The 24,150-nt window shown below is 39.3% G+C and overlaps 1 protein-coding gene and 1 non-coding gene across 2 annotated transcripts in view; one reads left to right on the top strand and one right to left on the bottom strand.

Annotated features, from left to right (window-relative positions):
* Nucleotides 1–22,223, bottom strand: part of VSNL1 (visinin like 1) — a 98,847-nt gene extending 76,624 nt beyond the window's left edge. The window contains exon 1 of the mRNA XM_027622127.2: nucleotides 21,883–22,223. The gene's annotated coding sequence lies outside the window, so the exon portion shown is untranslated. The remainder of the gene's footprint in view (nucleotides 1–21,882) is intronic.
* On the top strand, nucleotides 18,641–18,713 carry TRNAE-CUC. The gene has a single exon. It is a non-coding gene; the product is annotated as a tRNA-Glu (tRNA).
* Nucleotides 22,224–24,150: the final 1,927 nt, after the last annotated feature.

Here is a 24,150-nt window from a genome sequence, read left to right as displayed (position 1 = left end):
TCTAAGATCTTTCATGGCTGACTTCTCACCAAGTCACTGGTCAAATGTCGCTTCTTGGATCTTTGTATTTAAACTATTAAAACTAGCTTCTCCTCCAACGACTATCTCATTATCTTGTTTTATATTCTTTGTAGCCCTTAAGACTATCTGAATTTAGCTAATATAATTATTAATTTGTGATTATCTATTGATGGTCCTCTTTCACTATAGAATGTTAGCTCCAAGATGGCAGGAACCTGGCCTGTTTTATGTACCACTGTTTCTCTCTAGACTCATCCCTGATACTGAGTAGGTATTTAATAGTCATAAAATGAATATCTTAACTTGCTATAATGTTTAAACATAAGCTTCCTTTTTTGATAGTGACAGTGATTGATAGTTACCATATGAATGTGTTCTTTCATATATCAGTAAAAAGAGGTTGCATGCCAAATTACTTGAAGGAAAGGTCACCTTTAAGTTACCTTATCTCCCTACTCATGAGCTCAATAGGGGTATGCAACGCAGTAGAGTTCTTCATTATTGCCAACTTCAGGGAAAAACTGAAATAAACAGCCTTAAGTCAGATTAGAGGCTACAGTGTTTAAAAAATATTATTGTGTTAGGTTTGACCCAGATAGTATCCTAGGATAGGTCCTAGGAGCAAAGTGTGAGTTACAAACCAGGGAAGTTACCTGACATAAACCATAGCTAAACCATTGGCTCTTGGTATTCTGGATATTTTTTTTAAGTTATACATAATTTTTTTCTCTGCTATTCTAGACTGCTTTTGGAGGGTTCTGAAAAGCAAGATCGAACAATGGAAAGATCACTGGTTTCTTTAGAGTATATTAGCCTTACCATTTTGGGCAATTAACTGACATTTCTGAGACTCAGCTTCCTTATCTGTAAAATTGTGATAATATCGCAGTACTCAAAGGCTTTCATAAAATGGGAGTTAACATAAGTTAGAAACCTAACACAGTGCCTGTTATAGTAGATGCTCACCAAATAATATCTATTTTTATGACTTACGTTACCAGGTGGTATTGATCGGTACATTCCATTGGCATTCAGAAAAAGTTTTATAATAATCCACAGATTGACTCATTTAAAAAATCCTGATGCCAAATATAGTAAACTATTGGTGCTAACAGATTTAACATTTCAAAGTTTGAGTATTCTATCATGGACCCGTTAAATGAAGCAATTTATAAGTTTTCTGGAACATGTACTTGAGACATCCTTGGTGTAGGGCTGGTGTATAGGAATAAATCACTCAGCTTGGCTGTGATTCTCCCAAGTATCTACATCTCAGTGTGGTTTTGTTGATATTCATTCTTCCACATGCACATAGGATCTCTCTTAGATGATTAAAAAAACAAAGCAAAAACTAAAAAGCTGTGTTTCTTTGTGGAAAGTGTCTCCTTAAAAAACACGTCTGCTCTGCTGGTGAGGGGAGTAAAGAGAAAGTGTGGAGGGCAATCACTTCATTGTATTTCATGAGAAAAATTATATGGAAGAGGGGTACTCACTTTAGAGATCTGCCAAGATTTTGAGGTGTATCCTTTCATAGTGCCAGGTATCTGAGACTGAGAAAAGACCCCTCCTCAAATATTCCCAAAAAAAGAATATTTATGGGAATTCTCTTAAAGGTCCACCTAAATGTCACCCTATTGATATAACCTTATCTTTGACTATGAGTAAGGAAGCAAAAAGAAATGAAAGTTTATTTTATTTTTTTTAAAGGTTTAGCTGACTTTTATTTTTTTAAAGATTTTATTTATTTATTTGAGAGAGAGAAAGAATGAGAGATAGAGAGCACGAGAGGGAAGAGGGTCAGAGAGAGAGAAGCAGACTCCCTGCTGAGCAAGGAGCCCGACGTGGGACTCGATCCGGGGACTCCAGGATCATGACCTGAGCCGAAGGCAGTCGCTTAACCAACTGAGCCACCCAGGCGCCCAAGAAATGAAAGTTTAAAGGTAGTTTAACTTTATACTCAATACCTCAAGTTTCTAGTGTATTAGTTGTTAATGATTAGCAAAGAAAAAAATAGCATCTTTGATAATAGGCATCAAGACCCTTAAATTGTTAATACTCTTCATCCCAGGAATTTAACTTAAGGAAAATTGTCAGTTATGTGTCAAAGATTTGGGCAAAAATGAAATTTGATGCCAATGTCACACTGATCACAAAAATGTATTCAGGTGGATTAAAACCCAAATAACACAATATGCACAAATCATGGTAAAAAATTGATAAACGTGACTACCTAAAAATTAAAAAACTATTTTTAAGACAAAATTAGCCATGAATAAAGTTGAATAAGTAAAAGGCAAGGAGAAGATATCTGCAGTGTATATAACAAAGGATTTGTATTCAGAATATATAAATATTCCAAATAATACATGAGAAAAATGCAAGCAATCCTATTAACAATAGATAGAGCATAAACGGATAATTTACATGGTCAATAAAGAGTAAAGAAATGTAAAATAATAAGGGACAATTTTTTCCAATCAATTTGATAAAAATATTTCTTAAAAATCTGCTGATACCAAGTGTTTGCAAAGATGTAGAGAAATATGAACTCTTTCTAATACATTACTGGTGGGAACATTAACTGGTACATCTTCTTTGGAGAACAATTTGGCAATATCTTAATACAGCAGAAGGCGTATATGGAAGATGATCTAGCAATTCTATTTCAACACTATACCCTAGAGAAACACACAGATATCCAAAGGGATATGTGAAAAAGATGTACACTGCAAGTTTGTAATAACAAACACTAAAAAAAAGTTGCAGCAGCCTAAATGATCATCAAATAGGGAATGGATCAGTAATTTGAGGTAGAGTCATGTGATGAGGTACTGTATAATAGTTAAAATGAATAAATGATATATGAATAAAAATTGTGATCTAAGATTTTTTTTTGAGAGGACAAGTCAAGAGAATGACACATACAGTATGATGTCATCTGCTTAAATATCAAAGAGCCAAAATGATACTATAGAGACATATGTATTTAGTAAAAAGAATCAACATGTTCGTGAAGAAAATGCATGCTAAGTTCAATAGAATGTTTCTGAAGAAAAAGAGAAGTGAGTGGAACTGAGAAGAGAAATGAAAAAATTTCAAAATATGAGAACATGTTAATATTTATGAATTCTAGGTGATGGGATAGTGCGTACTTACTATGTTATTATCTGAACTTTAATGTATGTTTGAATTTTTCACAATAGAAAATTAATATGTTTTCTTTTAAAGCATTTGGAATTCATATTTCTCTCTAATTCTGGCTTTTCCTGAAGTACTTTATATCACTGAAGATTAGTGAATCAAATGGCTTGGGTGCCATTTATAATTTTGGATAATGATATTTTCCTCCAGTTCTTATCAGAAAGAGTAGTCACACAAGAGAAAACTTTGCCATTCTCTAAGAATTTTACTATTTTAAAGCAGCCCATTTTCAGCTTAGAAAAAACTATTTCTCTGATCAACACTGCAGTAAATACAGGGATGCATACATCCAATGCAGCACCTCCTGCTTTAGCTACAACAAAGTCATTTTTGTGCCTTGCAATTGTTTGTTTATTTGACTGATTCCACTAGACTCTTGGAACACTTTGAAGAGGGGGACCCCGTCTTGCTCATCTATGCCCACACCGCGTGGGCATTCAGTGTTTTAAAAAATGACTTAATACAATTTCAATTTTCATCCAAAATAGGCACATTTAGACACAGTTGTTTAACATTTGCAAAGCATCTTGAGAGGTTCTGAGAGACTCCAAGTTGGCATGAGAGTGACTCTTTGAGTCACCTGGTTTCTTGCCATTGTACTAAAACACATAAAATGAGTGTGTAATGGCTTCTAGTTGCTGTTATTGTTTCTCCAGAAGCCTAAGCATGAGTATTGGAATAATTTCTTAGAGGCCTCTCTGAACAACCTCATGAGGTGGTGTAATAAAGTCCACTTGATAATAAATATGCATTTCTTTGCCAAAACGGAACAACATCTTTGGCCAAGTATAGAGTTTCTTTCAGCTTATAGGCTCTGAAAGTGTATTTTAGGTCAGAGAGACTCAAAGAAGATACAGAGGAGGCTGCCAAACCATAAGAAAAATTCTGTTTAACAACCAGAAGTGTGCGCTAGAACAAATCAGAAGAAAATCCTCGTTTTCCTTTTTTAAAACCTCTTTCCCGATTCAATTTTTAAAATTTGACTGTATTAGATACATTTTCTAGACCTAAATGAAATCCTTTTTGAAGCAAGGAAGAAAACTAGATAAAACAGAGAAGAGCATGACTCTGGAAAAACACTTGATGCAATTAAAGCAATTGGTTTGAAAAAGGAATACTTAGAAGAGGGTAAATTTTATCTATATTAATATCACAACTATGTAAAAATATAGCCATATAAAAAAAGAGGCCCGAAAGAAATATGCCAAATAATCACAATAATTAACTTTGAATATTAGGAGGATGATTTTTTTTTTTAAGATTTTATTTATTTATTTGACAGAGACACAGCGAGAGAGGGAACACAAGCAGGGGGAGTGGGAGAGGGAGAAGCAGGCCTCCCGCTGAGCAGGGAGCCCGATGCGGGGCTCGATCGCAGGACCCTGGGACCACGACCCGAGCCGAAGGCAGACGCCCAACGACTGAGCCACCCAGGCGCCCCAGGAGGATGATTTTTATGTCCCTCTAAATTAATAGTCTCCAGTTTTGCTCTGAAGATAACGTATTATGTAAGACATGTATGTGAGGTACCTGAATTATTTTTGTCATGAAATAACTTCCTTTCTCCCTTTATCCCATCTTTCTGGTTATTCCTTGCCCTACATACTGGATGCATCAGTTATTAATATGTCTCATCTCTTCTTTTAGCTGCAGTGGCCCTATCCATACTTCATATTCAGGAAAGCATAGTTAAGCTGTTTTTAGGTAGAGATGCCCTAAAAATCCAATCAAAGCTGGGTCACTGACCCAAGAGAGCCACAGCCCAGGCCAGCAGATGAAGCTGGATGGTGGGAAGGGCTTGCAAATAGAGATAAAAGTAATCAGACTTCCTCTTTCACAGATTTGGAATGGAAGAGAGATGGTATCAGATCCTTCATCAATAGTGAGTGCAGAGCTAAAATGCAGAGAGAGAAGCTGAGATGCTATGTATAGAGAGAGGAACATCTTGGATCCCACAGATCAAGGAAAGGAAGCAGTGGCAAATCCCTAGATTTATGCTGGTTCCTGATGGCTCTGTAGGTCTTGTTCTGATGTTTATCCTTAAAATAAGTCTTCTTTGTATAATACTATTCAGAGGAAGATAAAACTGCCTTAATGCAATGTATGCCCTCACTGGGGACAGACTCTAGATTCTAAACTTAGGGCCCAACTTAGGCCAGAACAGACAGAATACCTGTTTACAGAATCCCAATGTCCGTCTAAATGCCATCACTGGGGAGCAAAAATTTCTTCTTTGATTTCTAAAGAATGTGCACTTCTTAAAGAGACCATGTTAACATTAGCTTTGTTTCTTAAGAGTCACATTTAAAAAAGAATAGATAGATTGGCATTGGTTTTCTATCTGAAGGATTGTACAGTTATCAACCCAGTTGCTCACGAACACAGTTCTTTCCCTGTCTTCACAAATATAGTCATGCTCCTGTATGAACTACCTGCTAAACATCTCCCAGATTTGTTCAGGTCTCTGAGTCCATGCTGCGACACTTTGGACCAAGCCAATATCACCTGTCACCCCTCACCTGGATACTACAACTGCTCCCAAACTGGTCTTCCTAATTCATTCTCCAGGAAGATCATTTGACAATTCAAATCTGATCCAAGTCACTTCCTTTTAAAAATCTTCAATAGCTTCTCATTGCTCTTAGGATGCAGGAAAAAAAAAAATCCTTAACATCCCTTGTAAGATTCATGACAACCTGGAACCTGGCTGCTTATTACTAATTCTGCAGCCTCATCTAATGCCACTCTTCAGTTTCTCACTGGGTTCACTATCAAGTCCAGCTCTTTGCACATGATATTACCCATGGGTGTAGCACTCTTTCTCTGTGCCTCTTTCCACCTGGCTAACTTCCACCCCCTACACAGGATCCCAGCATAAATCTCACTTTGACTCTGTCTTGGATTCCTTGGACTAAGTCTCTTTGCTATGCATGCCCACAGGAGAATAATCTTCCTTTATTTTCAGGCTGATCAGTTTTTAATCACCTGTTCACCCTGCCTTTCCATACCATAAGCTCCATGAGAGAGTCTTTTTACTTCTAAATTTTTCCAGTACAGGGCTTGGCACATAATAAGCACTCAAAGTCTGTTAAACTGGATTTATCAGTTAATGTTTGTTGAGCTGGATTTTAACTGTCATATTCTTACAGAAGAAACTTTTGAGCCCTATAGAGAAAACCTCAGGATATTGAAAGCAAATTTGCTCTTTCACGTCCAAACTTTCTTAGTACATAATCTACCCTTCTTGTAGTGACCCTTATCCCATTCTACTGGCATGTTTAAATCTGAATCTTGGCTATGAACCAGGCATTATTGTCCAGAGTATTCAGAAATTTGTCTTCTAAAGTTTACTAAAATATACTGTATGTTTCCATGTTAGTGACATCTTTTAACATTACATCTTTTATGTAATTAAATATGCCTACTCTTTTATAGTTTCTTGATTGCTTATTTCCCACTATATCTAGGTTACAAATACATCACCTGGATTTTCTTCTAAGCCTTTAAAAAAATTGAAGTCTTTAGTATATCTGGAATACATTTTATATAGTGTGAGATAGGGATCTAAATTTGTTATTTCTAAGTTATGCTAGTGCCACTGTAAAATAATCTGCACTCTTCCCACTAACTTAAAATGGCACCTTTGTTGGTAATTCATGAAATCTCATAAAAAATGAGATATCTTTGTAGAATTTCTATTTTGTTCCACTGGTCTATTTGCCTACTCCTATGCCTATGCCATATTAATTTGATTACAATGTTTGTGTGTTCTAACATCTGGTAATGCAAGCTTACTCTGACTATTCTTTTTAATACTGTTCATGACTATTCAATTTTGAGAATGCAGTGTTCCAGATAAACTTTAAAACCAGGTTAAATAATTAAAATTATGCCTACAATAAAAAAGTCCTGTGGCATTATAATCATTATATATTACATACATATGATGTGTTCATATTGTCTTTTCATTTGTTGTTATCATATTTTCTGTTCTTTAGTAATATTTTTTAGTTATGCTCCACAAGGCACTTTGCCTTTCTTCCAACTTCTAATCTTAAATATTTTATCAACTTGGTTGCTATTGTATATAGAATATTTTTCCACTTTTCATTTCTGAATTTTTTTTGATAGACTAAAAGAAAAGACTGTTTTTGTAATTTATCTCACACCAAACTCCTTTTCAAACATTTATTATTTTTTATTTTTACTTGAGTCTTCCAATTTTCTCTATATATAGTCATCAAAAAATAATAAATTAATCTCTTTTCCAATATTTATTCAGCTTATTTTATTTTCTTATCATATTGCTTTTGCACAAATAAAGAACAATAGAAGTATTTAATCTTTTCTGAAACAAGGCAAGGTATAAATATATATAAATCTGTATCTGTTCCTGAAAAACTGACTCATTGCTAGATTTTTGCTGTACAACACTTACAGGACTTTAAAAGTCTGAAAATGCATGAGATTTCCCTATGAGATTCAGTACTGGTAGATAGAGCTGGAAGGATGTTAGAGACATTCTAGCCTAATCCTACTCATTCTTACCTATAAGGAAACAAATGCCCACCAAGAGAAAGTGATTTGATCAAGATGAAAAGCTAGAAGCAAAGCCCAGGCAAGAATATAAAGATATTTTGGTCCCTGGGAGAATGTTCTTTGTAAAAGTCTTGGTGATTAGAACCTTAGACATGAACTTAAAACACTACTACTTTTGCTGATTTTTTATATTACAGTTTAAAGAACAATTTGACAATCTAAATTAAAATATTTATTATAACTTAAAAATTTTGTTACAGCTAGTTTCCACTGTGCTCCAACACCCATTTCCTTCTTTTTCCCTAGTGATAAAACCCCTAATTTTTAGCAGGAGTTTTGCTAAATGTGACTAAATTCTGGTCAATGGCATGTATGCCAATTTTGAGCATGACTGAGGGAAGTGTCCTTGAAAGGAAAGGGGTGTGTTCTTCATCTCCCCTTCCTCCTTCTAACTGATAGAGGCTGCAACCATGTTGGACCATGAGGTGGAAGACATATGCTAAGAAGGGCAGAGGTAAAAGGTAGAAGGAGTCTAGGTCTCTGAGAATTTTGTGAAGCCCCTTAACAGCTCTGGACTGCCTTCCTCTGGATTTATTTAAAAGAGTGAGAAATAAGTTCTCTTATTTACACCATCATTATTTGGGATTTTCTATCATTTTGAGCTGGATCTAATTCTAACTCTAAAGTAAATTATAAGGTAGAACAACAGAAGTATAAATTCAATATCTTGAAGATGATCTATAAGTTCTGGCTCAAAAACAACAACAAAAAAGAAACAAAGCATAACAGATGTTTGGTATCAGAATTCTGATTATGGGGGTGCCTGGGTGGCTCAGTCAGTTAAGTGTCTGCCTTCAGTTCAGGTCATGATCCCAGAGACCCAGGATAGAGCCTAGCATCATTGGGCTCCCCACTCAGCAAGGAGTCTCTTTCTCCCTCTGCCCCTCCTCCTGCTCATGCTCTCTCTCTCTCAAATAAATAAAATCTTTTTTTTAAAGTTTTTTTTATTTATTCATTCAAGACACAGAGATACAGAGAGAGAGAGAGAGAGAGAGAACATGAGCAGGAGGAGAAGCAGAGGGAGAGGGAGAAGCAGACTCCCCGCTGTGCAGGGAGCCGGATGCATGGCTCCATCCCAGGATCCTGGGATCATGACCTGAGCCGAAGGCAGATGCTTAACCATCTGAGCCACCCAGGCACCCCTCAAATAAATAAAATCTTAAAAAAAAAAGAATTCTGATTATGGTCTCAAGAGCTTTGAATTTAAAATAATTATCATAATAATACTAATGATAATAATAATAGCTGTGTATTGAGTACTGCAAGGAGACAGTGGGGAGCAATTAGGAAAAGAGCTCTAAAGTCAAATTCTGCTGTTGCCACTTATTGGTTATGCGACTCTGGGCTTGCACTTGCTGTTTCTAAGTCTTCATTTCCTCATTTCTATAATGGGGACAATAAAAATTCTTAGCAAAGGGGCACCTGAGTGGTTGGTCAAGTGTCTGACTTCAGCTCAGGTCATGGCCTCAGGGTCCTGGGATGGAGCCCCACATCTGGCTCCCTACTCAGCAGGGAGTCTGCTTCTCCCTCTCCCTCTGTTCTCCCTCTGCTTCCCTCCCCACCCCACCCCCGCTTGGGCTCTCTCTCAAACAAACAAAATCTTTTTAAATCTTTTTTTTTAAGATGTTATTTATTTATTTGACAAAGAGAGACACAGCGAGAGAGGGAACACAAGCAGGGGAAGTGGGAGAGGGAGAAGCAGGCTTCCCACTGAGCAGGGAGCCCGACGTGGGGCTGGATCCCAGGACCCTGAGATCATGACCTGAGCCGAAGGCAGACGCTTAACGACTGAGCCACCAAGGCACCCCTCAAATAAATAAAATCTTTTAAAAAAATTCTTAGCATGAGTTGTGAGCATCAGATGAATACATGCATGTAATTAAGTCAATATAACTTAAACATATGTAGCATTATGGATCTTATTAAAAACACCATTACTACTAACCTCTAAAATCCATCAAATGATAACTGTGTAGCAATATTTATAATTTAATCACTAGGAAAATACTGTCACATAGGTATCATTATCTAAATGTCATAAAGTGATTCATATAACTCAGAATAATTTGTGACACAGCCTGATTACAAAATCCATATTTCTTTTCATAACATCACGCTTATCTTATCTGATCAAGATTCTATAACCTTTTAAAACATCATGTCAGACACATGAATTTGAAAGTGTTTTCCTGCCAGTACCGTATACCTTGTTTCCTGCTCCCTGTCAATAATGGTATCCCTGGGCGCCTGGGTGGCTCAGTTGGTTAAGCGACTGCCTTCGGCTCAGGTCATGATCCCGGAGTCCCGGGATCGAGTCCCGCATCGGGCTCCCTGCTCAGTAAGGGAGTCTGCTTCTCCCTCTGACCCTCCCCCCTCTCATGTGCTCTCTCTCTCTCATTCTCTCTCTCTCAAATAAATAAATAAATCTTAAAAAAAAAATAATGGTATCCCTGTGCCCCTCTGCTCGTTGTCTAGCTAATTCCTATTCTTGCAATCCCTGAAATTAGCCATCTCCAACCCTCACCATACAGAGATTTGGGTTCTGTGTGCCCCAGAAGTGCTACCACAGTTCTCTATGTTCCTCTCATGATTGTTCTTATCAGACTATCAATTATTGGTCTCCACTGCTGAAATGTGAGCGCCAAGAGGGCGCAAATAATGTCTTGTATCCTCAAGGTACGCAGTAAGTGTTCAATAAACACTTGTTGAATAAATGAAAACCACATTTAACTTAATGGAATCGTAGAAGCATTTAAAGCATGTTCAAAGACCCACATGTGTATACCACATGGAAGCAGCCAAGGGTTTGGGAAGAGCACCTGACACACAGGTGCTTACAGATTTCTCCGTCTGGAAACCGTCCTAGTAAACTATGCATCCCAGCATGGTTCTCAGGGAGATGTGCTGCCATCAAAAGCTGTTTTTGTCCTCATTATTGGGGACCTTGTGAGTCATGGATAAAGTGAGAGAAGCTAAAACCTGGGAGCAAGGACCACTCTCCTGTTCTCAAAGAGAAATGCAGTAGCCACCTCCTTCTCAAGGCCCAGCGACTACAAACACATCTTAGTAACAATCCCAGGAGGCTGAGTTGGAAATCTAGATCCCACTGGATTTCCCTGGAATCTATTACTTCAAACAGCCCGAAATAGGTCTTCCTGTCACATTTTCTTAGTGTCATGTATTTTTTTCCATTGTACCCCATATTATTTGAAATTTTGTGCTATTTTGTGATTATTTGTTTAATATACGTTTCTCTAGCTAGACTCTGAGCTCTATGAGGGCAGGGATTACGGCTATTTTAGTTCAGCCTGTGTATCTTGTACTAGGCAAATGACAGATATGCAATAAGTATTTGTTGAAGGAATGAATGAATTGATGAAATAGAGAGATAGTACCTCATATAAAAGCAACATAGTGAATATAAAAGCAACAGGGTGAAGTAGGTAGAAAGAGCACAGATCTGTTTAGGATCTTAGCGCTATCACTTATAAACCTCATGACTTTAGGCAAATTCCCCAATCCCTCTATCAATTTCTTGGTCTAAAGTAGAGCTATCTCATTGGATGGCTGTGAAATTGAATGAGATAATACAAAAGTAAAGCAAAGAACCTGGCAGAGCCCCTCGCACAGAAAGAGGGTATATGCCACGCATGTTTCCAAACACTGCACACCTCAGAAAACATCTCCTCCTCTTTTCCCTTCCTTGCTGGGTTAACTGTGAGGAGTTGTAAAGTAGCTGAACATCATAAGGTGTAGACTACATTATTCAGAACTGTATTTTATACCCTAAGAAACTGAGACCCATATTTATTTTCACATGAAGAAATGAAAACTCAGAAAAGTTTAAGTAATTTTTCCAGCACTTCACATGAATGATGACCACAGCACATTTGTCGTGCCTGAAACACATCTAACACCTCCTAGTTTTATGGGCTTTCCATTATGTAGTTCCACTCGTGTCCTTCTAAAGCAGCTTTTCCAACTGGATTCTTTGGAAGACACTGAGATAGTAACAAGCATAATTTAATGTAAGTTCCTGAGCAAACATTGGAAACAAGGCCAAGCAAAGCTAAATAGCTACTGGGGTCTCTACCAGAGGAACACTCAGACTTGTATCATTATGCATGTGCACCAGGAATATCTAAAAGTGGGATGTAGGAAGCATTATCTCCCTCAAAAAATGTTTCCACAAAACTCTTTGAGGGGCAATAGCTACCAGTGTCTTGGAAATACTTCTTTAAAGAAACAAAGCTTCCTTACTATGAAATTTAAACTACCTTTCCTTCCAACTCCGCCACCTCACTGAGAAGGAGCAAACTTTCAATAGGCTTTTTTAATACCATTTCATAAGTACTGATTTGTTATAAAGCTATTTGCTCTTAAATATTTTGCTTAAAAATGTGAAACGATCTATGACAGTACATTGAACTTAAATATGTATGTATGTATGTGCATTACTCCCTCACCCCCACTTTGAGAGCCATTCTCTGCTCTTAGCCAATGTGCGTTAGTGTGCATTTCTACCAACACTCAACAAAAGATAGGCTTATCCTGATTTAAACATATTCTGCAACATTTATTGTGTCTACCACTAAGGCTCCCCCTTCTGCCATTTATTGTGTGTTATTTGATGGACATTTATTTGATGGACAACAGATGGACTAAGTGATAATATTAGACCTGACCAAAGAAGTGAAGTAAGGGTGTCATGGGAATGTGTCTCAGGCGCTGTAGGCACCTTAGAGGAAAAGGTGAAGGAAAGGGAAGATTAAGGGCAGGAGACAATTAAACACTGGCACATGTCCTCTGACATTATTTATGAAGCATGCCATAAATCATTGGTGTGGGAAGGATTGTTCATCAACTGAATATTAGTCATTGGAAGCTTTGGGAACATTAACAGGAGGCATGTCTGAAATAAATGGAAGAGGGTCCCCAAACAGATGCAGAACACAGGTCTAAGCTAGGATGCTGACTCAGTTAGGATACTTTTTCTAGGACCATACTCACCATGCTCCCTGGGATATGCAGGTATTAGCTACTATTTAACTACCAACTTCTTAGAACAAATACACTTAGAAAGAGCAGAACACAGAACAGGAGACTGGGAGAAATGATGAAATGCAGACTGAGGAGAATGGCAGGAGGAAATGTGGAGGTCCAGAGTGGGAGGAGAATTATTTACTCTGTGCTAATCTCTTTTAGGTAGTGTGTGTGTCTGTGTGTGTGTATGTGTGCCTGTGTGTGTATGCATATCTGTATATACACATATACATAGTCTTCAACATCCCTATAAAGCAAATATATTATTCCCATTTCACAAGTGAGAAAATGAGCCCCCCAGATTAATTAGGTCCAAAAGTCCTACCTAGTTCTATGAATCATCCAAGACTCTTACTATATAAAAGAGCCTCAGAATGTATGAGCAACTTTTACAGATTTCAAAGGGAGAAAAGGATGCTCCTTTTTAACCACAGATTAGAAATATACTTGAAATTCCCTAGCAAATGAAGCAGGAAATATGAGAAGAGAGAAAAAGCTGAGGAGAAGAAAAATGGCTTTTCAAAGAACTAAAGACAGTAAGACCATTTTGGATTTGTGTGTGTGTGTGTGTGTGTGTGTGTGTGTGCACGTGTGCATGTGTGCAGAGAGGCTGGAACCAAGTTGTCAGCTCAGTAGTTAAGAAGGGTTGGGAGATATACTTTCCTTATGACAAAAGCCCTGGGAGGAAAGAATGAAAGAACAGACCAAAGAATAAACAAAGTCCTCCCACAGATTCACATTCAAAGATAAGTCATGAAATTAGTTGGAATTATAAGGGAGGTGAGGGGAGAGTATTAGAAATTCTTTTTTTGGAGAGTAATAAAGGATAGAAGTATGATAGCATGATATTTAAATCAAAAGGCAAAGCTCTTGAAATGTTTTTGTTCAAGTCCTGTGATTCGCTGGAGGCTTGGATGGGAGACAAGGACCACATTATTCAGCTACAGTAGCACCCCCCCACGTCCCCAAAAGGTACATTCCAAGACCACCAATGAATGCCTGAAACTGCATATAGGACCGAACCTTATATATACTATGGTTTTTGCTATACATACACACCTATGATAAAACTCATCAATTAGTCATAGTAAGAGATTAACAACAGTAAGTAATAATAGAATAGTTATAACAATATACTGTCATAAAAGTTATGTGAATGTGGTCTCCCTCTCTTTCAAAATTTCTTATTGTACTGTACTGACCCTTCTTCTTGTGATGATGGGAGCCGATAAAATGCCTGCATGATGAGATGAAACGGGATGAGTGATGTAGGCATGTGACTTAGCATTAGGCTACGGTTGACCTTCTGACAACTCATCAAGAGGATCATCAGCTTCTGGACCTGGGTTGACTGGGGGTAACTGAAAGTGTGCAGAGTGAAACCACAGATAAGGGGAGACTAGTGTACCTTGAAAAATAAGAGAGGGCCTCAGAATGTATTCAATAAGGAAACAAATGTAAAAATGTGCTCTTAGTTCCATATTCCGTTGGGATTAATTAATCATATGCTGGTATTACATGGCAGGCGGATGACAGTAAAGAAAAGGGCTAATGGCAAGGAGGTGAACTGAAAGAAAGAATGAGAAGAATGTTAAGTTTGAGGTTTCAGTGTAGGCTTTTCTTCCAGAAATTCTCTTTTCTATGCATCCAGGCCACCTTTCTATTTCACTTGACTTAGTGAATTGCTTTTATCTGTCTTCCTAGGCATAAATTCCTTGAAGGCTGGGATTGTATCTTATTTAACGTTGATTCCACAGTGACAACGCAGTGCTTGGCACATTTACTCCATAGACACTTGTTTTACAAGGTAGGCAAGGCACTGTTGAATGTTCACTGCTTTTAATAGCTCGATTCCTCCCTTAGAGGTTCCACAATGAATGTAGGTTCTACTACAACTCAGAGACTAAAGTGGTTCAGAACTCTTGATTTCTGATGAAAGGAATGATAATGACAATAATAACTATCATTTGCTGCATTTTCACGAATGATGCATTATATCTTTACATATGTAGTCTTTCATTTTCTGTTCAAGAATCCTGTGAATTACTATTTTAAATGGAAACTGAGGCTGAGAGTTTGAACCACTTATTCAAGGTCATTGAACTAATAACCTGTGGAACTGGTTTTTTTTTTTTTTTATCCTAGTGTATCTAGCTTGAAAACTCTGGTTTATATTTCCTATCCTACTTTCTTTTGAGTTAGTTAAAACCTTGGGGAGGGCCGAGGAATTCTCCCATTCACAAACTAAAAATGAGTAAAGATTAAATGGATGGTTTTCATCTCTCTGAGGAAAGAATACCTTTATAAACATTTAAAAGAAAAGTTACCAGAGAGGGAGACAAACCATAAGAGACTTTTAATCTCAGGAAACAAACTGAGGGTTACCTGAGTGGAGGGGCGTGGGAGGGATGGGGTGGCTGGGTGATGGACATTGGGGAGGGTATGTACTATGGTGAGTGCTGTGAATTGTGTAAGACTGATGAATCACAGACCTGTACCCCTGAAACAAATAATGCATTATACGTTAATTAAAAAATTAAAAAAAGAAAAAGAAAAGCTAAAATTTTGTATAGAATTTAAACTTATTTCACAAGTTCTTTTTTATTTTTCATAAAATTTCCCATATTAGCAAGAAAACAAACATCAAATGCCTTCAGTATAAATTTCAAAAACACTTGAACTTCTGGAATAAACAAAATTGATGGTCTTCCATTAATTCATAACACCAATTGCCAAAGGATTCCAACAAATACAAGTTGTTTTTGTTTGTTTTTTTGTTTGTTTTTTGTGAGTAAAGTGATAGAAGTTTATTAAGTGAAGATATAGAAAAAGCTCTCCAGAGTGACAGGGGTCCTGACAGGGTTGCCCCAAATAGATAGAAGTTGTTAACAGAAAGTCAGACTTGCACGACACTATTCGGTACATTAAAATAAAATATATTAATAAGCATGTTAACTTTATTGATAATGCTTAATGAGTCCCCAATGAGACATTTCACTCATAATTTAGGATTGGGTGTCAAGAAATCAGAAATAAATACACTAATCACAAATTAATAAAACCAACACAAAATATAAAATACCAGGGACTCCTGTAGCACCACAGTCTACTATTTTAAGAAATCCCCAATTGCAATAAAATATGAAACAACAGAAATTAGGGTCTAGCTATTTGTGTTAGAAAAAAATCCACCCTGGCTCCAAAGCACATTTAACATGTAAATGATTTGCAAAAATCTGTTTACATTCAGCTTCTCAAAAGTTCACTGTCTTTCAGAGCCTAAGAGATAATAAACAAAATCCAAACAAAGGAGAGAAAAATATATATTTAATCTGAAAGATTTTCATTTTCAGAAAAGTCCCTATATGAGCAGGAATAAAGAAAAATAAAATTCATTCTATAGATCTATAACTGTAAGTAAATTTAACTGATATGTTAACACTTTGCCTTTTATGAGTAATACTTCACAAAAATGAAATTTTTTAAATTAAAAGAGCCCCACTTTCTATAAAAAGTTTGGCAATTATTGTATCAGATATATTGAACTTGAAGGCCACTTGGTGAATGAGAGTGCTCCAAATCTTAACTGTAATTTAGAACAAAAGGAAATAGAATGTTCACCTGAAAATAATCCAACAAATGGTTATAAATGCAGTGCATTGTCTTAAAAAAAATAACAGTTGGTGGTTACGCAGCAGGTCATCTGTGTTAGAAGCACAGTGAGGTAAGGCAGTGGAGAAATCCAGAGAAAGCATAAGAATCACGACGAATTACCCAACTTGCATGCTTTAAGTTAGCTGGTAAGGGTATAGAACATCTCTTTAATGTATTCACAGGCACCTTATTATTAAAGTGTCAAACCTTTGTGAGGATTCTTGAGTAATTTGCTATTCCATTTCTGTTTCATTCATTGAGTAGTTTCTGAAGCACCCCCAGGATCCCCATTTGTGAAGTTCTCAATGAACCAGGCTGGGAGGAACTCAAACTATTTTGACTCATTTAAGAGAGCATAAATTATCTTTAGAAACAAACTGTAAATGAGGAATGCACTGTTGTGGTCCCTTCACAGTATGAACATGTTAAATGTTCATAGCTCAAGAGACCCATGATCTAAGCGGTACACATAGCTACCATAGTCTGGGTTTAGATTCCCTTTTTGTCTTGTTAATATCAGTTCATGTAAATAGGTAAAAATAATTTATATTTTGACTTAACTAAGAGATAAAAGGAGGGGGGCCTGGGTGGCTCAGTCAGTTGGGCATCTGACTTGTGGTTTCAGCTCAGGTTGTGATCTCATGGGTCCTGAGCTTGAGCCCCAAGATGGAGCCCCACCTCGTCAGGCTCTATGCTCAGTGGGGAGTCTGGTTGGGATTCTCTCCCTCTTCCTCTGCCCCTCCCTCGACTCGAGTGCGCTCTCTCTCTAAAAAATAAATCTTTAAGAAAAAGAAAGATAAACAGAAAAATATTCATGGATTAAAATGAACTCTTAAAGATATTGTTATATTGCTTTATATTTTTAGTGAGAATAAATTATTTAATAATCTTTAGTCCAACTTTTCCTTTTTGTAACATAAAAATATTGAAAGCAGTGTTAATTGTGCATATTTTTAGTCAAAATAATTTAATTTCTTGGTATAATTAACAAGGTGCATACAACTGATTCTTGGAACAAATATTAAATTGACATATGTTATAGAGTATCTACTATAAAAGACATTGTGCAAATATTATGGAAATATGAAAAAGATAATTGAAATCTCTGCCTTTGTGGACTGTGCTTTCATATTGTAGATGTCTTTGAGATGAAAATGCTCCTTGATATACTGCACATTTTATGTATTGGGGGGATGGATTAAGTAAATTATATGGATCCCATCCAGTTTATTAACTTTATTAATTATGTGAATTAACCACTGGGACAGTAGAAATATCATTTATTAACTTATTTGTGTACCATTTGATACTTTTGGAAAACTGATACATTTATATCTACTAAATGCAACTGAAATGGACATTGTCAATTTCAACCTTAGACTAAACTGAATGTGACCCATTCTTTAAGAAGAACCTTCCAATCTTCCTAAATATTTACTAATCTAAGGAGCATAGATATCACTCAATATAAAGAAAAAGACCTTTAGAATGACATTAAAAGGTATTGCTCTCATGAATTAAGACACTTGTTTGATATTGATATTATACTGTCATTTTATGAAACTCCCCAAGGAGCTCCTCAGCAATGTTTGGAATCCATACCTATATGCAACCCCAACAGAAAATCTATAGCTTGCACAAGACAACATTTCTAATCATGTTATCCTATTACAGATGAGATTCACAGCATAGCAAATGAAAGCAAGGCACTTAGAGCTGCAAGTCTCTGCATAGGCTACCTGGTGTTCAGAACAGCCTGGCTATGACTATTTTCAGAATGGGCTTACTTAGTAAGGGGCACCTGGGTGGCTCAGTTGGTTAAGCGACTGCCTTCAGCTCAGGTCATGATCCTGGAGTCCCGGGATCGAGTCCCACATTGGGCTCCCTGCTTAGCAGGGAGTCTGCTTCTCCCTCTGACTCTTCCCCCTCTCATGTGCTCTCTCTCTCTCTCTCATTCTCTCTTTCAAATAAATAAATAAATCTTAAAAAAAAAAAAAGAATGAGATAGTAAGACCAGGTGACATTTGTTAGGGACGGACTCTATCCAAGACAGAGCTCAACCCAATTCAGCAAGGGTTTACCATGAAGGAAAGGGTTAAATTAAATTGTTTATTGGTGGGACCCCTGGCTGGCTCAGTTGGTAGAGCATGTGACTCTCGATCTCAGGGTCATGAGTTCAAGCCCCACGTTGGAGGTAGAGATTACTTAAAATAAATAAATAACAAATTTTAAAAATTGTGTATTTTTGCACGTGTTGAGAAACTCACCCCCTTGCTTCCTCAAAAACTTCCAAGAGTATTTAACTCATCTTTCAAATGAGAAAGAAACTCAGACTGTCCTCCTTAAGCCTTCCCTAATGCCTCAGCTTTTTGCAGGTAAAAATTCCCGGCATTTCCCCAAAGGGGACATCCGGTGGTTGTGGCTAGCTTTCTGAGGGCGCGGGAGATTACATTTTTCAAAAAGGAACAGGAGGACCCGGATTATCTTTAAATGGCTTAGAGCTTCACTTTATGGGCATTCGGGAGAGAAAATGAGGGAGAAACAGAAAAATCGAGTGAGAGGAAAAGAGAAAATAAAAAGAAGGAAAGAGAAGAAGGCCCAGGTAGTCAGGTACCATTGCTTGCTTTGCAGTCCCAGTGCAGCAAGACAGAGAAGGAAGCCATGCAAGTGCTTTCCAAACCCTAAAGGCTTTATAAGCGGCACTGCTGTCCTCTCTAGCGCCTATTTCAGGCTGAGCCACTCCGGCATTCTTCCTTCAGTCTTCCTGCCCCCCACCCTTCCCTTCTCTGCAGGTTGCTGCTTCTGGAGGATTTCCATGAAGGCTGGGGACAGTTAGGCATCTTGGATTTGGGTTCTGCCTTCGAGGAGCCAGAGGAGAGCTGGCAGAACCCACTGTGTATTTACACTGCAGCTGCCTCACTCGGCTAGGTCCCAGGCTGTACAGCTGCAGCATTTTTGGAAGATGCAAGACGGGCAGAAGAGTGAAGATGGTGCCTGCAGTATCTCAGAAGGCTGGAGTCCCTGAAGGATGAGAGCACAGAGGAGATGGAGAGGGGCCTGGCCAGTCCTCAAACAGGACCTTTGAGTGATATGCCAGTTCTCTCAAAAAAAAAAAAAAAAAAAGCAAGGATTCCAAAGAAATTAACTGAGATGCAGAGAAGGCCAGGAAGGCCAGGTTAAACATTGAATAAGGTGAGTATATTAGAGGTGAGGGGCAATAGAAAAGAGATAAGAAAGCGAGCTTACAAGAAAGGAGAAATTATATAGTGTGAAAAGGAATCCTTGGGACTCTCCTGAAAGAGGTGCTGGGGACCAGACAATTGTTTATTTGAAGACTTTAGCAATGTCACTGAGGATGCTAAAAGTGTAGGGAGAAGGAAACATTTCCACTCCACATTACTCTGTAATTGTTTATTTCATAGACTAGAAGTTAATTGACTTTTCCCTAGCTCTGTGGTTCTGGGCCTCAGTTTCCTCATCTGTAAAACAAGGGGTTTAGACTAGATGCTTTTGAAGGTCTCTGCCTGGTGTGACTCTGTCAGCCTATGAGCCAGGGTATCTGACACTAAACATCTCTGAGATTTAGTACCAGATTCCACTGCACTACCCATTTATCAATGCAGTGTAACAACATCTGCACCAGTCATGAAGCAGATTCCAACTCTCAGTGATGACGGGGAGTATGGCTCAATTATGACAAGAGATTGATCCTTCTGACCTAAGTAAGGAAGGGAGGAACAGTGATTTACACTTTGGGTTTCCAAGGGGAGAATATTCTTGAATTTTTTATTTCAAATTTTATCCATTGTAAATTATAAATTCCTTTGAGGGGTTCAAAATAGTTGGACTGACTAAAGGGCCAAGGGGCTATACAATTAACTGCCTTATTTGAAGGAAAATTTATATCATTACAGAAATCGAATCTGCTTTTTCCGTGGAAATCCAGCTCACACTGGCCATGCTCTTCTCTTGTCTGCCTGCCTCATGCCATTCTGTCAACTGCTTCAGTGCAGCATTTTCTGGAGTTATTAAACACCAAAGCTTAATGAGAGTGCACTTAATGGGTGAAGTATTCAATGATGCAGGACCCCCCCCCCCCCCGGCACACACACACGTAATCAGTTTAAATGATAGTGGGGATAAAATACGTTTTCATAAGAGTTTCATTTTTAATTTGTCTCAACATGAAATTCCTTTAATTTTTTTAAAAATTAATATGTAGAAATACAACTCCTTCCTCTTGTCTTCAAGTGGGATGTGACACACAGATAGTATCCACTTGTGTTTTCTACACCCACTAACATTTCCATTTCATTTTAGTCTCCAAAATATGGGCAGGAGCACAACTCTAGAAAAATGGATTCCCACTCTCTCATCTCACAGGGCACTGATCCATGCAGTGCTGAGCACTTGCACGGAGCCTCACCATTTCCTCCAACCCCCACCCCCATTCACCAGTGCCCCTGCTTTCCACAGGGGGTTTGACCTTGCAAAGACCCTGCTTCATTTTCTGGGCAAGTTACAACCCATTTTAACTCAAAATACAAAACGACCTTTTCTCCTTTAAAGAAACACTACCAAATGTAACCCATCTGGGCTTACATTTCTCAGCCCTGTATTCCAGACTGAACACGGGATGCAAAGGCAGGTAACTAGTTTGGGTCTGACAGTTCCCATTCAGAGGCTCTGAGACTCAGACTCTGTTCAAAACGGCTGACTATGTGGTTGAACATCTTTCCTTTTTTGCCCATTCACCATCATGACGAAAAATCAAAACTGAATAATTATCTACTCATTTCTAAATACTAAGAAATGTTCTTCTTTTGCCTCTCGCTCCATGGTTCTAAACACTAATATCCCGCTTGGAAACCAGCACTGATATCCACACCGCATCTCGTCTACTCAGTTTCACTTAGCAAACACCTTCACTGCTTTTCCACGGTGAGAAAAATGGTGCACCAACCCCCCGGATGACAGGTTGGTACTTGACTGCAACCGCTCAATAGTTTTATCAGCAACCGGAAAACTTCACAATCGGTCAATTTGCTACTTAAATCCGTGTAAGGAAATCTCCTTATTTATAGGCTTACACTAAAAAACCACCTCTGTTTCACCTATCTTAAATCTAGCCTAAGACAATCCCCCAAACACGCCTCATATAAACACTCCCCCTTCCCCCACCCCCATTATCCCAAAAGATCCCCTCACTAACAACACATTCAGATGGCCAGCATTAACCAAAGCAATTGCCACCATGCATTTAGACGCATCTATGCAAAGTATTGACAATAGCCAAAGCATCTCTCAGACAATTGGCTGTACTACACATGCAGAAAAGCAACGAAGATTGCATTTTCCACTTACAGTTATAGCGCTGCGCACGGTCACTTAATGAAAATGATAAAACTCAACAGTTCTTTATATATATATATATAATTCAGATAAACGGTTAAGCCGTCTCTGTGTGTGGTTCTCTCGCGCTCTTTTTTTTTTTTCCTCTGGAGCTCTAGGCTGCTTAAATCCCTCTTGGATCGCGCCTCGCAAGCCCAGCCGCCGCCGCAACAAGCTCGGGTAAGTCTATGCTGCAGATTGGGAATCCCATAGAAAACCTAAGGTCCCTGGAGCTGGGTGCGCAGGCGCGCGAGCCACCGCCTCTCGAGGCACCCCCTCCCCTTCCCCTCCTCCCTCCTGCTCCAGCTCCGCAGCCCGAGCTTGGAGAGCTCAGGAGCCGGTGACCAAAAGCAGCCTGGCATTGGCGCATGCTCAGTTGGAGGGGCTCGGAGTTCCCGCGGGTGGATTCCATGTCTCCAGATTTTAGCAGAAACTCAAAAGGAAAGTACATAGGAAAAGGGAGCCTGGCTACCGGAGCTGCCTGCACCTGGACAGGCGGTAGGGAGAGCAAGTTGGGCTCACCACATTCCGCCGTTATGGAGTCTGATGATGAAGGCGAAGGCCAGATATGGGACACTTGGAACCTTCTATTCCCACGGTTCCGAGCCCCAGAGGGCCCTCGGCCCACCTTTTGTCAGGCTGTAATTACGGTGACGGAGAAAATCGCAGAAATCCTTTTTCTCGAGAGGAAGTGTATCCCCAGCTAGCTATAAGCATATCTGTCCGGCTTACTGTGAAGGAATGGTGGGCACTTTTCGTGGGCCATTTCATCCGAGGGTCTTAACCTGGGAGTACTGGGAGCCGGTCCTTCTCATACCCCAGTGCCCAGGACCGTCCTTCCAGAGCGGCTAGAGAAATGTAGGTTGAAGGAAGCTGGGTCCGAGGCTTGTCCTGTGTGACCTTGGGCAAATCATGCTAACCATCAACTAACATTTAACAAGCGCCTGCAGTATGCAGTTAATAAATATTTATTGAATATGCTCGGTGGGAGGGATGGATGGGAGGGAACAAACCATCCTTGGAATACAGGGTAGAGGGCTTGGACTAAGTGATATTATAAAGCCCACTTTTGTGTCCATTAAGGACGCCTGCGTGTGCTAGCCCTCCCCCTCTCCCCACTGTCCTGCCAAAGCCTAGAAGACTTGGCAAGGAGTAGTGCCCAGTAAATGTTTGGTCGCTTCCCTACCAGGAAAGCAAGAATTCCCAGATGTTCCCAACCCGATCAGGTTCCTCAAGTGTGTATGTTTGCACATTCATTCATTCATTCATTCAATAATTATGCATTACCAACTACTTACTATTAGCCACTGTTTGGGAGATAAATGCGGTAAACAAACGCCCATCCTGAGATTTACATTCAGGTGGGAGTTCTATTTTCAAGGGAGGGGAGTTCTGGGGGAAAAGTGAAGGTCTAGGTTCTCCTTAAGTAGAGACCTTCACAATTTCACACACCTTATCACGCTCAGGAAAACTGCAGTGTTAATAAACCTTTTCGTTCTGAAGACACCAAGAGCATCTCCCATGGCAGAAGGGCTCTAGACTGACAAATCTCCGTTGCCAGGAGGGAGCTACTCCTAGCTACCAAGTCGGGGAGTCCAACTTGGAAGAACTTGGGGATTCTTTAACCAAGACCAGGAGAAACTCCACCCCACCAGTCTCTGGCACTGGAAAAGGCTTGGGTTCGGTGAGTACCCCCAGTAGTGAAGCCCAAGCTGCAGCCTGACGTTCAAAGCCAACCTGGCGGGCCCAGAGCGCAGGATTGCGCTTTTCTGGGCCACACGCCTCGGGAAGGTGGCGCAGAGCGGGGGAGCGCTCTCGGGACTCCCGGGACAGAGCTCGCAGAAGTCCCCTCCCGGCGGGGCTCTTCCGCGGGGTGCTGGCGACCTCGGAAACCCGGCGCGAGGAGTTGCGGGGAGCAGGGCGCGCGCCCGGGCGCGCTGCGGCAGCTGAGCACATTGAGAGTCTGGCAGGCGCCAGCTCCGCGCTCCCGGGCCGCAGTGCGCACTGCGCAGCGGGGCTGGTCGGCGGATTCTTTTTGCTTCTTGGGATGAGGTGGGGGCAAAAGTCAGTCCTGGATAAGTCTCTGGTTGGCGGTAGAGACAGCCTCCAAAGCTTTCAAAGTAATTTCTCGTTTTTTGTCGATTTCCCCTACTAAAGCGTTTTACGCTGGGCTGTCTGGTTTCTCTCTGGAGAACAGACTTCGCGTTGTAATCTGCATCAGCTGAAGGAAGGGGTCATAAT

This window comes from Zalophus californianus, chromosome 8, assembly GCF_009762305.2.
Source record: "Zalophus californianus isolate mZalCal1 chromosome 8, mZalCal1.pri.v2, whole genome shotgun sequence".
NCBI lineage: Eukaryota > Metazoa > Chordata > Mammalia > Carnivora > Otariidae > Zalophus > Zalophus californianus.
This window is presented reverse-complemented; position numbering and strand designations above follow the sequence as displayed.